This window comes from Ovis canadensis, chromosome 14 (assembly GCF_042477335.2).
Source record: "Ovis canadensis isolate MfBH-ARS-UI-01 breed Bighorn chromosome 14, ARS-UI_OviCan_v2, whole genome shotgun sequence".
NCBI classification, from domain to species: Eukaryota; Metazoa; Chordata; class Mammalia; order Artiodactyla; family Bovidae; genus Ovis; species Ovis canadensis.
In genome coordinates, this window is record NC_091258.1 from 57,452,587 (window position 1) to 57,470,472 (window position 17,886).

The 17,886-nt window shown below is 46.0% G+C and overlaps 1 long non-coding RNA gene across 12 annotated transcripts in view; it reads right to left on the minus strand.

Moving 5' to 3' along the window:
* The window catches only part of LOC138418694 (uncharacterized), a 333,161-nt gene that overhangs the window by 92,602 nt on the left and 222,673 nt on the right, over window positions 1–17,886 (minus strand). For 3 of the 12 annotated variants that reach the window (XR_011248685.1, XR_011248687.1, XR_011248683.1), the window contains 2 exons: window positions 15,852–16,111; window positions 14,486–14,636 (listed from right to left, as the gene is read on the minus strand). The exons of 4 other annotated variants lie outside the window; for them this stretch is intronic. This is a non-coding gene — a long non-coding RNA (uncharacterized lncRNA). Of the gene's footprint in view, window positions 1–12,457; window positions 12,564–14,485; window positions 14,637–15,851; window positions 16,112–16,615; window positions 16,683–17,886 lie in introns of those variants that run through there. 5 more of the 12 variants (XR_011248688.1, XR_011248686.1, XR_011248684.1 and 2 more) reach the window with 2 other exon arrangements.

Sequence of the window (17,886 nt, forward strand, 5' to 3'; positions counted from 1 at the left end):
CCTCTTTGAGTCCATTCTCCCTAAAGCCAGAGTGACCTTTTTAAAAATTGATATTCATGTATTTGTTTGTTCGGCTGTTCCAGGTCTTAGTTGTGGTACGAGGGTTTTCCATCTTCATTGGGGCATGCAGGTTGTTCAGCTGTGGCATGTGGGACCTCGTTCCCTGACCAGGGATCAAACCCAGGCCCCCTGCATTGGCAGCATGTAGTCTTAGCCACTGGACCACCAGGGAAGTCCCCAAAGTGACCTTTCAGATATGTAAAGCATTCCACATGTAAATCATTCCCTGCTTCAGAGGCTCCAACAGCTTCACACGACAACTAGCCTCACCTCAAGCCCCCATTACAGTGCCCTGCGTGGTGCCAGCCAGCAGCCTCCTGTCCTTGACCCGCTCCAGCCCATGGCTTCCCCGTCTCCCTCAAACACCCACCCCAGGCTCTTTGCACTGGCACACCCTCTGCCCAGCCGGGTCCTTCTCATTCCCCACAGCCACAGCAGTCATCCCTGCCTCAGAGAGACCTTCCCTAACTAGTCCTAACAGTTGAAGTAGCCCTGTCACTCACTTGCACATCACCCTGATTTATCTCTTTGTGCTTCTTATCAATATCTGAAATGATTTTATCTATCTTCTCTTTATTTACTTTTTTGAGGGGCAGGATCTTCATTCCCTGACCAGGGATTGAACCTGAGCCAGGGCAGTGACAGGGACAATGACCACTGGACTGACAGGGAATTCCCTGCAGTTATTTTATTTTTGTTTTACGTTTTACGTTTTATCTGAAATTGTTGTGTTTTCTATACACATTTACGCTCCAAGGAGAGAAGCTTAGTGTGTGTTGATAATGGTGGTATCCCCAGGGACGATCATAGATTAGGGGCTCAATAATGCTTGTTGACTGACTGATGGAATAATCTTTTTCTCAGCTTAAATCCTCCTTTTACTCCGACTCTCACTCAACCTCTGTCCTATGGTTCTCCTTGAAGGGACTGTCCCTGGCTGCGGGCTTCACGCCACCCCTGCCCTCTCACACACACCCCACTGCTGTTAGACTCTGCCCCTCTGCTCTCCTGCAGCTGGTCTCACCAGGACCCCTCACCCACTCTAGGGCCCTAGAGCTTCAGCCACACCCCAGCCCAAGCTGCCTGCAGGCCCTGGCATATGAAAACCCAGCGCACTGCTACTAGAATTGGTGCCCCCTCCCCAGCCCTGGTTCCTCCTACTGGGCTCCCCACTCCCCTCCTTGCCCAAGCCAGAAGGTCAGGAACCTGAGCCGGATGCTTTCTGTGCCCTAGCTGCGTCCCCCAGACACACCTGATTTCAGCACAGCAGTCCCACCTCCAAGGCACCCCTCAGTACTCACTCGATTTTTCAGTGGTCACAGGGAACACTCAGCAGGGGACGGAGGGACAACGCCCTAGGGCCTGTGTGACAGCTCATCCCGTGTGTCAAACTGACTGGGCCATGAAGTACCCAGAAACTTGGTCACACATTACCCTGGGTGTATCTGTGGGGTGTTTCTGGGTGACGTTAACACTTGGATTGGTAGACCGAGTAAAGCAGATGGCCCTCCCCAATGCGGGCAGCCCTCGTCCAGTTTTTCGAAGGTCGGAATGGAACAAAAAGGCTGACACTCTTGAGAGTGAGAGGAATTCTTCTTGCCTGTTTGAGCTGGGAACACGGGGTTTTTGTTCCTGCCTTTGGATTTTAATTGAAACATCGGCTTCTCCTGGGGCTTGAGCCTGCTGGTTTTCAGTGGTCTTCTACCCCCCCTGGCTGTCCTGGCTCCAGCTGGCTGACTGCCGATCTTGTGATAATCATATGAGCCTCCATAATCATATGAATCAGTTCATCACAAAATCTCTCTGTCTCGATACACACACACACACACACAGAGTTGCTGTTGTTGTTTAGTCGCTAAGTCATATCCAACTCTTTGGTGACTGCATGGTCTGTAGCCTGCCAGGCTCCTCTGTCCATGGGATTTCCCAGGCAAGAATATTGGAGTGAGTTGCTATTTCCTACTCCAGGGCATCTTCCCAACCCAGGGTCTCCTGCATTGGCAGGTGGATTCTTTACCCTTGAGCCACCAGGGAAGACCTATATATACATATATATATTTATTCTTATTTTTGTTACATGTTACAAACATAGATATTTATCATATATGAGAGATGTATATGATAGATTAATTATAATGAATATTTAACATATTTCCCACTCTTGTGTTCTTGCCTGGAGAATCCCAGGGACGGGGGACCCTGGTGGGCTGCCGTCTATGGGGTTGCACAGAGTCGGACACAACTGAAGTGACTTAGCAGCAGCAGCATATTAAATATAATGAATATTTACATAGTCCATTGGTTCTAGAAAACCCTAATACAGGCAACCGTCAACCACTGGGACATGGGAGCTAGTGGATAAATGCCCCAGCTCCCTGTCCTCCTGAGGGACGATTCAGGTGAGTATTCCATGCGGTTTCTCTGCCTGCTGCAGTCACCAGCTCAGTCACACACCTTCACAGGAGTCTCTTCCTTCCCTGGGTCCTTCCTCTGCTTCCCGGGCCTGCTCCTACATCTCTGAGTCTCAGGCTTGCTTTTGGCAGGAGCCAGCTTGGGTACCTCCTAGGTGTCTCCCATCCCTGCAACGAATACATCCACTCAGTCCCCAGCCTGGTGCATTCTGCTCCTAAGTCCCTCTGACTCTGTGTTAGTTTCCTGTGGCCGCTGTAACAAGGTTGAAGAGCTGATTTGAAAAGCTGATTCATTGGAAAAGACCCTAATGGTGGGAAAGATTGAAGGCAGGAGGAGAAGGGGACGACAGGGGATGAGACGGCTGGATGGCATCACCAACTCAATGGACATGAGTTTGAAGGAAATCAACCCTGAGTCACCACAAACCCTGGGCACAAAGGGTGGGGGGATGGGATGGGGTTAAAATGACACAAATGTGTTCTTTACAGTTCTGGGGTAGAAGTTAGAAACCAGTGTCTCAGGGTTGAAGCTAACAGGGAAGTGCTCAGTAGATAACTGTAGAATAACGAATATGCCCTTGTCCTTGAGGAAATCAACCCTGAATACTCACTGGAAGGACTGATGCTGAAGCTGAAGCTCCAATACTTTGGCCACCTGATTTGAAAAGCCTGATTCATTGGAAAAGACCCTAATGCTAGGAAAGATTGAAGGCAGGAGGAGAAGGGGACGACAGAGGATGAGATGGTTGGATGGCGTCACCGACTCAATGGACATGAGTTTGAAAAAACCCTGGGAGAGGGTGAAGGACAGGGAAGCCTGGCGTGCTGCAGTTCATGAGGTCACTGAGTCAGACACGACTGAGTGACAGAACCACCACCTCAAGCTTAGGAAAGCATCACACGTTTCATTTTCTGAGCAGAGCCCCCAAATCACCAAGTTTTGAAATATAAATATGGGTTAAAGTTGTATCAAAATGAGTCCTTCGATTTAGAATTCAAGATTGTTTGGTCTATTCTAGCAAAGGACAGACAGGAAAAAAGATACCCTGGCTGCATCTTATGGACAGATTCACTAGTCCCTGATTTATACACCGTTTGCTGCAAGCGCTCAGCAGCCTTCTGTAGCTGGGATACCTGCATCCGCTGCACACATCTGCAAGCCCTGTCTCCCAGCTCATCAATACTACTGTGGGTGGGACTTCTGTGGTGGTCCAGTGGTTAAGACTCCATGCTCCCAATGCAGGGACACTGGTTCAATCCCTGGTTGGGGAACCAAGATCCCACATGCAGCCAAAATAAATGAATAAAATAAAGAAATGTTATAAAACATATTTGATATTAAAAGTCCTCATGTGAGTGAGTGAATGAACATTGCTCAGCTGTGTCTGACTCTTTGCGACCCCATGGACAATACAACTTTGCGCTTTCCAAACTGTCTGCCATTACCACACACTAACACACATTACCTTTAGAATCAAGCAAAGGATGAAAGTTTTAAATGTGTGGAGAAACTACTGATCAGTTAGCAGAGGCTCCCCTAGAATCCATTGTGCTGCTCGACTCGGCACCACTGGGGCACCGGGCAGTGGGCAAGACTCTGCTCTCCTGGGACATGTCATGAACTTAAGAAGCTAGAGCCCCAACGTGTGGCACTCAGCCCAGAGGCCGGAGGACAGCGGAGTGGTTGGTGGGCGGCCAGCAGAATGAGGTCCATGGTGGAGAGTCTCAAGTCCTGGGAGAAGCCTTATGGGGATTTCAGTTGCTATTTTAATACTACTTTCACTTCACTCTGTGTGTGCGTGCGCGCCTCTTCAGGGTACTGAAGCAAATGACTTGCTAAAGGAACAACCTCTTGTCTTCTTCAAAGACAGAGACAGAGGTTTGTGCCTGAGCACCGATACACTTGTGAGAGGCAGGCCCCAACCCCATTGCCCTCCCTGAGAAGCTTCTCCCAGGTGCACTGGCTCTGGGAGGGGCCATTTCAGAGACCAGCTCAGAGCCTAGCATCCATCAGTGACACTGACTGAATCTTGAAAGATGACAGATGAAATTCAAGCATCGTCTCTAACCCTGAATGTGGCAAAGCCTAGTAGCAGTTATGAGCATTAAGGAGCAGAATTGTGCCTGAGGACTGTCCCAAGGAAGAGGGGACTATGCTGGTTGATGGTTACTTTCAATCAGTTCAGTCGCTCAGTCGTGTCTGACTCTTTGTGACCCCATGGACTGCAACACACCAGGCTTTCCTGTCCATCACCAACTCCTGGAGCTTGCTCAAACTCATGCCCATCGAGTTGGTGATGCCATTAATCCTACAATATTTAGATAGCATTATGAGCCCCCCAAAGTGATCTGGAAAGCTCACTCCACACACAGGACTTGTTTCAGAAGGTGGTTTCATCCCCTTGGAGATGAGGTTGTGTCCAGGTATTCCTGAATTAAAAGAGGGTCCAGGTCTGGGCCACCTGGCTTTCCCTCCTGCCTGGTGCCGGGCTGACCACACCTTTCTAGGGAAAAGAGATTTTGAAAGTGGGGAGCACACCATATAAAGTGGGTACAGCTTTCAACTGTCATCTTACAACCAATTTAGAAGCAGCAGTGTGTCCTGGGGGTGATGAATTCATCATCAAATCCAACACCACCTGGACGGTGGGTGTGAATATGGCTGGATTTTCCATTTCTGTGGCTGTAAACCAGTAAGCTGTGAAACGAGAAGTCTCAAGTAGCTGAAGGAGACAACCGCTAGACTCCACAAATAGAAGGCTATTAATTCACTCTCATGCTCTGTCCCCAAAGCTGGAAGCCTCCTTCTGGAGGGTCCCTGCACTCTGTTCTCCCATAGTCTAATTTTGCACCTCAGAATCTCCTCCAGTCCATGCTGGTTCAGACCCTGGCTGCCTGGATGGGCAGAAAGTCTCTGCCTTCACCTTGTACAACACCTTACAAAACATTCAAGGAGAGGAAACATCAGGGAAAGCACCTCTGGTGTGGTACAACTGAGTCGGGGAGGGATTGGGCAAAGCCTCCTTTATAAATTTACATCTGATCCTGTTTTCACTTTGTCCTAAAACCTCCCAGTGGGAGGTGACTCATTTGGTAAAGAATCCACCTGCAATGCAGGAGACCTGGGTTCAATTGCTGGGTTGGGAAGATCCCCTGGAGAAGGGAATGGCTACCTTCTTCAGCAGTCTTGCCTGGAGAATACCATGGACAGAGGAACCTGGTGGGCTACAGACCATGGGGTTGCAAAGAGTCAGACATGACTGAGTGACTAACACTAAAACCTCTGATCCTCTCCCCACTGGGAGACCCTACTACAAACTCTCTAGGTTCATTCCAAGTTGGAACCTGATAAATTCTTGCAGCCTCTGAACCCACCATGCACACTCACATCTCCTCACTCTGCACTTACTGCCCCTTATTTAGAAAATCCTCCCCCACTACTTCATTCTAATACATTGTCCTCATTTTGGAAAACTCAGGGCCAGGTCACCTCCCCAGTGAGGCCTCTCTCACCAGGCTGCTGCTTTGAAATGAACAGTGCGTCCTCTATATTCTCCGCAAACACACACCACTTCTGCCATCTCTTATGAGCTTCTTAAAGAGCAGAGACAGGGCTTTTGTATCTTTGCATCCCTAGCTATTCGCGCTCTCCTGAAGTAGGAAATGGCAACCCACTCCAGTATTCTTGCCTGGAGTATCCTGTGGACAGAGGAGTCTGGTGGGCTACAGTCCATGGGGTCACAAAGAGTCGGACACAACTGAGTGGCTCACACTTATTTGCACTCAACCCAGCAAAGGCCAGGTGCTCAAATCCCACTTGAGGAACTGAACAAGGTGTTTGGGAAAGTGCTGTGTAAGGACCCATGCTGCCCCCTGCGACCCTCAGTAAAATTTTCAAGGTCAAGCAGGCGGATGCTCTTGCAGAGGCAGCTTCCTTTGCCTCTGAGATTCCTGGCAGGTCAGTATCCATTCCATCACCCTCTACTCCCTACATTTCATGGGCCCTGCACCCAGGGCTGGAGCTGTGCAGAGGGTAGATGAGTCGAATGGGTTGAGCACAGTCCTGCATCTTCCCATGGAGTTCTACAGACCTGCATGGGCTCATCCTAAGCCAAAGCCCAGGCCTGCAGTGGCCACATACCGTCCCCTCTACCCCCGACTCCCCACCAGGGCTGGAGGCTATAGCGGAGCCAATAGCAATGTTGTGCACCCGAGCTAGCATCCAGGGTAGAGTGTGGGCCTTAGGGACCTGAGAAGTGTGCCCCTCTCCCCTGCAGCCCTCTCTCCTCCAACTGACTCATCCTCCAGCCTTTCCTCCATTCACATCCCTGCAACAGGCAGTATTTCCACAACTTTGCGTGTGTCATGCTCCCTGCCTGCAAGTCCTCCTCCACTTGGCCAGTTCTGCCTGGTCCCCAGTGGCCCTCACAGAGTCCTTCCCTCTGTGGCCTCAGTCCCAAGTCCCCTCCCCTGGCAGGCTCCCCACTACCCACCACTCAGGGGTAATGACTTGCTTCTTTTCTGATTCTTTATTCCACTCATATGTGGGGTCCATAAAAGATGCTTACTCCTTGGGAGGAAAGTTACGACCAACCTAGATAGCATATTGAAAAGCAGAGACATTACTTTGCCAACAAAGGTCTGTCTAGTCAAGGCTATGGTTTTTCCTGTGGTCATGTATGGGTGTGAGAGTTGGACTGTGAAGAAAGCTGAGCGCTGCAGAATTGATGCTTTTGAACTGTGATGTTGGAGAGGACTCCTGAGAGTTCTTTGGACTGCAAGAAGATCCAACCAGTTCATCCTAAAGGAGATCAGTCCTGGGTGTTCATTGGAAGGACTGATGCTGAAGCTGAAACTCCAGTACTTTGGCCACTTCATGCGAAGAGTTGACTCATTGGAAAAGACTCTGATGCTGGGAGGGATCGGAGGCAGGAGGAGAAGTGGACGACAGGATGAGATGGCTGGATGGCATCACCGACTCGATGGACATGAGTTTGAATGAACTCTGGGAGTTGGTGATGGACAGGGAGGCCTGGCGTGCTGTGATTCATGGGGTCGCAAAGAGTCGGACTGAGGGACTGAACTGAACTGAACTGAACTGGGAAAAGGATGACCTCTGTGTCTCAGGTTTCCCTCAGGACTGGGGCAATATTCTGCAAGCAACAAGTGCTCAATGCGTGCTCATGGGCACGAGATCGGATGTTGAAGATGGTGGGGAAAGCACCTACAAAAACAGTTACACAGTCTGTGTTTTCCCCAGGAAAAGCAGGTATAAAATGCTTCCTTTTTCTAAAGAAACATTTGCAAATCTTTTGCCAAAAATCTCTGTAAGTGAGCATGCACAACGATTGCAAATGCTCTGGATGAGCAGAAAGGTGAACCTGTTTAAGATATTCATTAACCACCCAGACTGATAATAGCGTCATTGAATAGGCTCCTCAGCAGAGACACCCAGACTTGGTAGGGCTGAGCCTTGCCTCTCTGTTTTTTAAAAAATTTTATTTTTTATGTTTTTGTTTTTTTTTTTTTTACTTTACAATATTGTATTGGTTTTGCCATACATCAACATGAATCCACCACGGCTTTCACCCAATGAGAGGTCACTCTCTTTTCCATTCTCGTTTAACCACAAAACTTCTTTTTAACCAAGCAGCAGGAGAGAAGGCCACTGAAACTTATATCCAAAGTGTTTTGTAGGTTGGAATAGGAGGCAACGTGGTGCTTGAAGGCACTACTGCTTCTGGCATGGCATCTAAGCCAAACTACTATTTAAATTTTTGGTCTTTTAAAAGACACACGATAGGGATTTCCCATGAAGTCCAGTGGTTTAGATTCCATGCTTGCAAGGCAGGGGGTGGCACGGGTTCGATACCTGGCTGGGGAGCTAAGAACCTACATGCTGTGCAGCACAGCCAAGAAAATATTTTGAAGAAATAAACTTTAAACAAACACTTAAAAAAAAAAAGACAGTACATTTAAAGTCTCGGTTTTGGGCTTCCCTGGTGGTCCAGAGGTTAAGAATCCATCTGCCAACGCAGGGCACATAAGTTTGATCCCTGGTCCAGGAAGATTCCATATGCCTCGGGGCAACTAAGCCCGTGTGCCGCAACTACTGAGCCTGCGTTCTGGAGCTCATGCTCTGCAACAAGAGAAGCCACCCCAGCAAGAAGCCCATGCACCGCGAGGAGTAGGCCCCACTCACCGTAACTAGAGAAAGTTTATGCATGGAAATGCAGACCCAGCACAGCCAAAAAAACCCATTTTTTAATTTAAAAAATAAATAAAAATTTAAAAATAAAATAAAATTTCAGTTCCAAGAAGTGCAGGTCTCTATTACAAAAGACCATGTCCAACAAAATGACCTGTTGCATCTTGCCTCTTCCTGAGCAGAGAGGGGGCGGGGGAGGCCTAGGAGAAGGAGCTGGTCAAACTCCCTCCTTGGATGACTGTGTTTCAGAGGCTTTTCTCCTTCTGTGCAAGAGAACAACAAACCACCAGACCAGACTCCGACAGCTCAAATGAAGCAGCTGTTTCTCACTCAACACCCTCCTTTCCCAGATGAAGGACACTGATTCATGGCGGGGAGACACATATTTCAGGCCATTTTTCATACACCGACAAGAAGTAAATTAGGAAATCATGTAAGTACAATACCCGAGTCATCCCTTCCTATTGATCACATGTAATTTACATCTTACAGAGATGTGAATTCTTGCATTCTCACTCCACAAGGAAAATCTCAATGATTTATTCATTTCAAATGAAAAATAGAAGGTAGATGAGAAGAATGACTTCACAGACGCATCGTTCTCGGGGCACTGGTGCGAGGCTGTCTCGCACACTGCCCGAAGGGCTCCGCGTGCAAGTCCCTCTAATTAACAAGGTGAATCAGGCGGCAGCTCTCTAATTAGTGAGCATGACAAGCCAGCGGAAACAGGCAGGCGGACTGGTACACATAGCTGGCCCACAAAGGCTCGGCACGTTTCAAGTGAAAAAATGCAGATTTCTTCTAAATAACTATTAAAAGTAAGACTGTTGGGGGGAAGAGAACACCTCATTTTCATTCGCACGTTTCATGTGTATTCTTCCTTCATTCTCAGGGATAACCAGCTCCCTTGGTAAGACAGGGTTTGTGTCAGCCCTTTGTACAACCTTTCCAGGCAGAGCATTGCTGAAAACACAGGCATTTTTGCTTGAAATAAGAATCAACAACTTAGTTTGGGATTTATGATCAATTTGTGTGTGTTTTAGTCTAGTAAGCAGTATCTGCCATTTATCTTTATTTTTTCTTCTTCCAGAACTCAGAGATGTCTGATGGGAAACTCTCCGGAGATTTTGCTCAGTGCTGTTCAGTCCCTCGGGAAACACTGCAAGGAGCCCCCACAGGACAGAGACTACTAGCACCTCCACCCTCCAAAGAGGGGCAGAGCCCCTGCAGAGTCACACCTGGTTACCAGCTCTATCTCAAGGTGAGCCTAGACTGCTGCTGGACACAGGCTTTTCCCCTGGTTATTGCCCTGGGTTTACCGTCTTTGCTCGTCTGCCATCTTGATCTGTCTTTGCTATCTTGAGGGCAGCAGTCAGGCCAGCTCCCCTCTGCATGAGCCAAGCTCCGTGGGTGCAGCCTGCAGTCACCTACAGCGTAGCAGCATGTCGCTGGGGACACCATCATGCATGTTCTCCTCCTAAGCAATGGCTCCCAAGGCCTGGGCTTGCTGCCCGACAGGTTGGGCTTCACCAAGGATGGTGAACCACCTCTGTGTCTTTTCCATTCTAGCTGCTTGCAGCGTCTCCCGAAAGGTATTTTCTTTCAGCATCAGGGACTTGTTATCAGGTAGCTGATAAAAGAGTCTTGTGGATGGAGAACATACAGACTCAGATTCAGCTACAACAGTGGTTCCCAAACTTTTTGCCACCAGGGACCAGTTTTATGGAAGATAATTTTTCCATAGACCTGTGTGTCGGGGGGTGGTTTTGGGATGATTCAAGTGCAGTACATTTATTGGGCACTTTATTTCTATTATTATTATAGCAGCTTCACCTTAGATCATCAGGCTTTATATCCCCGAGGTTGGGGACCCCTGACATAGAACACACATCTACTGAATCTAGACACCACGCTGGACACTTCCTTTGGAGCAGGCACTGATGCTACTGTTTACAATTTATGGTCAGGAGGGGTAGAGAGGATGTCCTGGGTCCCTCAGCTGAAAGATGCTGCCGGAAGCAGATGATGAACTCTGGGTTTATACCCCAACCTGAAGTCTCCCCTCCTCGCCTTACTAAGACTCACAAGTTCTGATCCACAGACCAAAAGATGTCACTTCATAAAACTCACTGCTCTTCCCACATAAGCAAACTCTAAGACCTGTGAGCAGTTCAACAGTTGTTTGCAAAGAATAGTCTTCCTGTCTGTCTGGAGAGAAATAAGAGGGACAGCTTAGAAATATGGGGATCCTTGTAACGGTACCTCTTCCCTGCATTTCACTGTCCCTGAAAGACTGAACTTTGTGAAAGATTGTTTCCAGGCAATATAAATGAAAAAGATCTGAAAAGCAATCATGGTGGGGGGCAGTCAAGAAAAAGTCAAAGGAAGCTGGGCCAATTGGGAGGCTGCAGGGTTTTCTCTGCATCCAAGCAAACATCCCTCCACATGCCCTCTTTTCCCTCTTCAACTCTTCACTGTTGATCAGGTTTATCTATATAGTCTCCATCTCATGTAGAAACTCAGCATTTAAGAGATTCTAGGACATGGCAACCCACTCTGGTACTCTTGCCTGGAAAATCTCATGGACAGAGGAGCCTGGTAGGGTGCAGTCCATGGGGTCGCTAATAGTCGGACACAACTGAGCGACTTCACTTTCACTTTTCACTTTCATGCACTGGAGAAGGAAATGGCCACCCACTCCAGTATTCTTGCCTGGAGAATCTCAGGGATGGGGAAGCCTGGTGGGCTGCCGTCTATGGGGTCGCACAGAGTCGGGCACGACTGAAGCGACTTAGCAGCAGCAGCAGGACTTTTCTGGTGGTCTAGTGGTTAAGACTCCGTGCTTCCCATAAAGGGGGTACAGTTGCCTAGCAAGGCCAAAATAAAAGTTGCCAGTGCACACTGGCCCCCAGGACAGTGGTGGCTGAGGAGCAGGGAGGGCTCCTTCCTTCTCTCTGCCCTCCCATTCATTCCTCACCAGCTCTGCCTGCAGAAGACTTTGGAGCCCCTCTCCTGCACCCACTGTTCCCTGAACTTCCCCTCATCACCACAGCCCCTTCCTCTGAATTCCATAGGAACCTGACGCACTTTTTGAGCCATCACCTTCTGTTTCACACCATACTGTCACTCAGGCAGCAGGACAAAACTATGCTTTCAGTCAGTCTAACCTGGGCTCCAGTTCTGCCTCTGCTAATTTCAGGCCATGATACTCTATTTCCATCCTTAAGTCTCTATTTCCTTACCTGAAAAAAAGTAGAAATAACCCTCCAACCTTGAAGAGGTGTTCAGAGGATTAAATGAGATAAAGCTGAACTAGCATATGTGTTATCTAGCATATAGCAGGTGTTAAGATCTAATTTGGGCTTCCCTGGTGGCTCAGTGGTAAAGAATCTGCCTGAAATGCAGGAGATCCTGGTTCAATCCCTGGGTCAGGAAGATCCCCTGGAGTGGAGCATGGCAACCTACTGCAGTATTCTTGCCTGGCGAATCCCCACGGACAAAAGAACCTGGCAAGCTATAATCCGCAGGGTCATAAAAAGTTGGACATGAATGCTGCTAAGCAACTTAGCAGCAGCAGAAAGGACTAATTTAAGAAAAATTCTTTTCATTTTGGAAGTTTTAAAAATGGTATTACCTTTAAAATGGTGTATTTGAACTTCATTTATGTCTGGTACCAATCCCAGGCAGGTCAGTCATGAACAAACTATGTGACCTTGTGCAGGACACTAAACCCCTCTGAGCCTTGGTTTCCTCATCCATAATGCAAGGTTGACCATACCTGACTCCCAGGTGTGGTTTAATGAAGCAGTGGATGCCAGAGCCTTCAGCACAGGGGTCGTTCAGTAAGTGTCGTTTAGAAGCAAGAACCTTGTGTGTGCCCGGACCTGACAAAGAATTTGAACAAGAGGAATACTCTCAATAAATGAACATTTATGGAAGGAATGAGAAGGGAAGAGGTGTGTTAGATACATGTTCCTGTTGCAGTTTTTATTCTGTATGGCTTTAGACAAGCCACTTGCCCTTCTGAGTCTCAGCATTTTCAATCTACAAAATGGGAGAAAATCTGTCAACCTCACTGGCTTGCTTCCAAAACTAATGTTTAGAAAACATAAGTCTGATTCAGCCTTTAAAAAGAATACATTTGAATCAGTTCTAATGAGGTGGATGAAACTGGAGCCTATTATACAGAGTGAAGTAAGCCAGAAAGAAAAACACCAATACAGTATGCTAACGCATATATATGGAATTTAGAAAGATGGTAACGATAACCCTGTATGCAAGACAGCAAAAGAGACACAGATGTATAGAACAGTCTTTTGGACTCTGTGGGAGAGGGAAAGGGTGGGATGATTTGGGAGAATGGCACTGAAACATGTATAATATCATATATGAAACAAATCACCAGTCTAGGTTTGAAGCAGGATACAGGATGCTTGGGGCTGGTGCACTGGGATGACCCAGAGGGATGGTATGGGGAGGGAGGTGGGAGAGGGGTTCAGGATGGGGAACATGTGTATACCCATGGTGGATTCATGTTGATGTATGGCAAAACCAATACAATATTGTAAAGTAATTAGCCTCCAATTAAAAGAAATAAATTTATATTAAAAAAAGAAAACATAAGTCTGGAGGGAAAGTACATCAAATTATGGAACAAAGACTATTTCATAAATTTAGCTAACTAGTTCAACAGGAGTGAATATTATAGATGAAAGCATCTATGACATTCATTATAATACTACGTTGTTACCTGGTGAAAATTTGATGGTCGATTTTTGCTCAGTACTAAAAGTTTCTGCCTTTTAACCTGTGCAGGTAAGCCACCTGAGCTAATTCATGACAGCTGCTTTTAATTAGTCACGGAAATTTTTTAATTTCATCTTAAAAATATAACAAATTTTATGTGAGAATAGTTTGAAATGTCTGAACTCTTTTATTAAAAAGTTAGTATGTGGTTTAAAATTCCAAAGTAGATTTTTAGGGGTTTGCAAAGCATTGAAGTAACATTTACTTATGTTTGGGGCAGGATGGGAAACACCTATTTAGTAAATTATAATTTGTCTTTAGGAATATCTTTTGGTGCTAATGCCTTCTAATACACAGCCAAAATGCTTATCTTATCTGAAATGAACTTTTGAAAAATTAAAAACCACTACACAAGGGAGGAGGGAGGAGGTTCAGGATGGGGAACACGTGTACACCTGTGGCGGATTCATGTTGATGTATGGCAAAACCAATACAATATAGTAAAGTAATTAACCTCCAATTAAAATAAATAAATTTATATTTTAAAATAAAAAGAATGAAAATAAAAAGCACTAGACAATACTTAGCCCTGCAGAACACTTGCACCAGCTGGAAAAAAAATTCCCCACAGCCAGAGATTCTCCAGGGTCACACCAAGTTAGCCTGAGTGTATTTTATATTCTTAGGGCATTGCTTTTCCAGCAACAGGTAATGTCAGGGACCAGGGCTCTGATATCAATGGTGAATCATAATGAACAGCTTTCCCTGGGGGCTCAGTGGTAAAGAATCTGCCTGCTAAGCAGGAGACTTGGGTTTGATCCCTGGGTTGGGAAAATCCCCTGGTGGAGGAAATGGCAACCCACCCTGGTATTCTTGCTTGGGAAATCCCATTGACAGAGGAGCCTGGCAAGCTATAGTTCATGGGGTCGCAAAGAGTCAGACACAACTTAGGGACTAAGCAACAACAATGAACAGCTTTAATTCAGAATTCCCTGGTAAAGAGTCTGGTACTAGGTGTATTAGTTACCTAAGGCTACCATTAAAAAGTTCCACAAACTGGGTGGCTTAAAATAATGAAAATTTATTCTCTCCCAATTCCAAGGCTAGAAATTCAAAATCAAGGTGTCATCAGTATCGGTTCCCTATAAGGGATGGGAGCCTCTTCCATGTTTCTCGTATCTTCACATCATCTTCTCTTTGTTTTTTCCTCTCTTAAAAAGAAAACAACAACAAACTTTATTTATTGATTCTGGCTATGCTGGTTCTTAATTGTGGTGTGCAAGATTTTTTAGTTGTAGTATGTGGGATCTTTAGTTATGGCAATGTGAACTCTTAATTGCAGCATATGGAATCTGATTCCCTGAGCAGGGATCAAACCCAGGCCCCCTGTATTGGGACCACGGAGTCTTATTCACTGGACCGCCAGGGAAGTCCCTCATCTTTTTGCCTCCAAATTTCCCTTTTTTACAAAGACACCAGTCAAACTGGATTAGAGTCTACCCTAATCACCTCATCTTAACATGATCATCTGCAAAGACCTATTTCCAAATAGGGTCACATTCACAGATACTGGGGGTTAGGACTCCAGCATCTTTGTGGGGCACCGTTTGGGCCTATAACAGGAGCATGGTGGGCTGCCATCAATGGGGTCACACAGAGTCACACATGACTGAAGCGACTTAGCAGCAGCAAAGCAGCAAGGCTGTCACTAGGCAGGGAGCAGAGGTGTGTGGCTGGCCTGCGCTTGCCAGGCCTCCCAGAAGGCAGCTGGCATAAGTGCCACAGTGCAAGGTCTACCCATGGGCCCTGCAGGGAGGGAAGCTGAGTGTTGCCAACAAGCGGAGAGTGGCTCCATCTCTCAGGAGCTGTGTTCCATGAGGCAAGTGCTGAGGACTGTTGTACAAAATCAGCATGCCCATTTACTGATAGAGAGGGACCCTTCACAGGGAGGCTGACACCTGGGTCTACATGATCTGCACATTCTCCTCCTCCAGGCAAACATGCAACTGTGCAAAGAGTGAGTCTGTCTGTTTCAGGTAACATGGCGTGGTCTCCATCTCCATCTCAAGGGGAGTCTTGCTCACAGGGGGAATGCTGCCAGGATTCCTGGGGAGAGCCTGGAGGGGCCGCTCATAATCTCTCCCTGCTAACCTCAAGTGGACCAGACATGCTTCTAAGAGACACTCTTTTTTTTTTTTCTTTTTTTGAGATATTCCTGGAAACTTCCCTTTTGACAAACTGACTCGGAAGAGTTCAGCTTTGATTCAATTCCTGTAGATTTCATCATTTAGCGCTGAGGTCATTCTCTCCTCCTTCATTTCCCAGTTCTTGGAGTACCTCACTATAGTCCCCAACTACACACACACAGCCTTCCTGAGAATGTTTGCCTTAATTAATTCTCTCTTTAAGAATAAATAGAACCCAACCTTCTGACTGTGGTATTTTATTCAGTGCCCGTCTTGGACAAGGTCTGCTTCTTCTCTTTCACAAATAGGGGCCAACCAGACAAGCTCATCAAGATCCACGCAAGCAGGCTCTGAGCCGAGCTGGCACATGCGTGAATGGCCAGGAGGGGCTGGTCTTTGCTGAGATGTGAAGCCAAGTTGGAGGGGACTCAGTTGCGGCCAAAGAATTAAGGAAGTGCTGTAAAAATTCTCTTCTTTAGGACCAGGGGCATTTGTAGCTCCTGAAAAAAAAAAACAGCCTGGAGTTTCTCTTGTGCCATGTAAAATGTTCAAATAGATAACTGATGTCAATTATACCTCAAGAAAGCTGGAAAAAATTAAGTAAAAAGAAATGAGATATAGTAAGTCTCCTACACATGAATGAGTTCCATTCCAAGAGCATGTTTGTAAGTCCAATTTGTTCCTAAGTCCAACAAAGTCAGCCTAGGGACCCAACTGATAAAATCGGTTATACAGTACTGTACTGTAACAGGTTTATAAAACTTTAAACACAAATAATACATAAAAAACAAACAAACACAAAAAATAAAGAAGACATTTTTAATCTTATAGTACAGTACCTTGAAAAGTACAGTAGTACATTACAACTGTTGGCATACAGGGGCTGGCATTAAGTGAACAAGCAAGAAGAGTTACTGACTGGAGGAGGAAGAGGAGGTGTGATATGATCGAGTTGAAGGATCATTAGCAATAGGAGATGGAGGGCAGACTGCAATTTCACTCACATCTGATGTTGATGGAACACACGTCCACATCTTCGAAAGTTCTCAAGATTTGTATGTAGGGGACTTACTGTATTAAAAAAAATGGATTGCTCATTTTTCTAAGTGACAAGATAACTATAAATAAATAATAAAAAGAAGTCTTATTCCAAGATCAGTAATATACATCTCTATTAATTATTAAAATATAATAATTTGGGGATAAGCAAGTATTCATAGAAATGATCATGCTCTAACTTAGAAAATCACTTTAAAATCAGCAGTCAAAATGACTAGTTGAGATCATGGAAATAAATAAGTAAATAATTTCTTACTAAATATGAAGTGATCCCTTTCATCTAGCTTCTATTTCATCCAGGTCTTAATAAGAGTGAACATTTTGATCTTTACTATCTTGCTGAATATAATTAGCACCTGATTCCTGCTCTGCAGTCAGACTAATTTCCCATTTATATCTCTGACACCTCCCGACAGCCTACTTGACTTGCCTGACACATTTTCAAGGTATTAGGAGGACTCCATACAAAAGAGCGATTTCTTGTCCTTACTATTTGGGGATATGAATAGGTTTTTGGGAGGCTCAACATTTGGATAGAATCTCTGGCAAAAAAAAAAAAAAAAGGATGAAAAAGACATTAAAATAGAAGTATCACTGATTTTTAAAATAGGACTACCTTAAAGAAGCTCCCTCAGATACTGGTATACTTAAAGATTTATTTTAAAGTGTGTCTATGATGTTTCTGTTTAACAGCAGAATCTGTATAGCAGACAAAGATTCCCTTCATCCTGCCCCAGAGAAATGGCAAATTCTATGACCAAGGCAAAGGATGCAGAACCAAGAAGCCATGGCAATCGGAAATAAGAATCTGTATGATCTCACCAGTGAAGAGACTGACAAAGCACTGTGAAATGCCAAACAAAAAGGCATGGACATGAAGAACATGGGGCTTTTGAGTCATGTAGTGCTGCGTTTGAGGCCATACCAGTTGTGGAACTTGTTCTGTTGTCCTGCCTAGGTAGGAAAGCAGATTTGAAGCCCCATCTATTATTGAATATAACCCCTAATCTATCCCAGCGAGGGGCCTGGCTGGAGTACCCAAGGGTTGCATGGCCCATCCTACAGTCCTACTTACAGTGGTACCTGAGCAGAGAACCAAGTCAGGAGCTCTGTCCACATGCAAAACCAAGCCAGTGGCCTTCTCTGGTCAGAGAACTCAGTGGACAGTTCTGCCTGGTTCAAGTGCCTAGCCAATAAGCTATGCCATCCTTGGAAC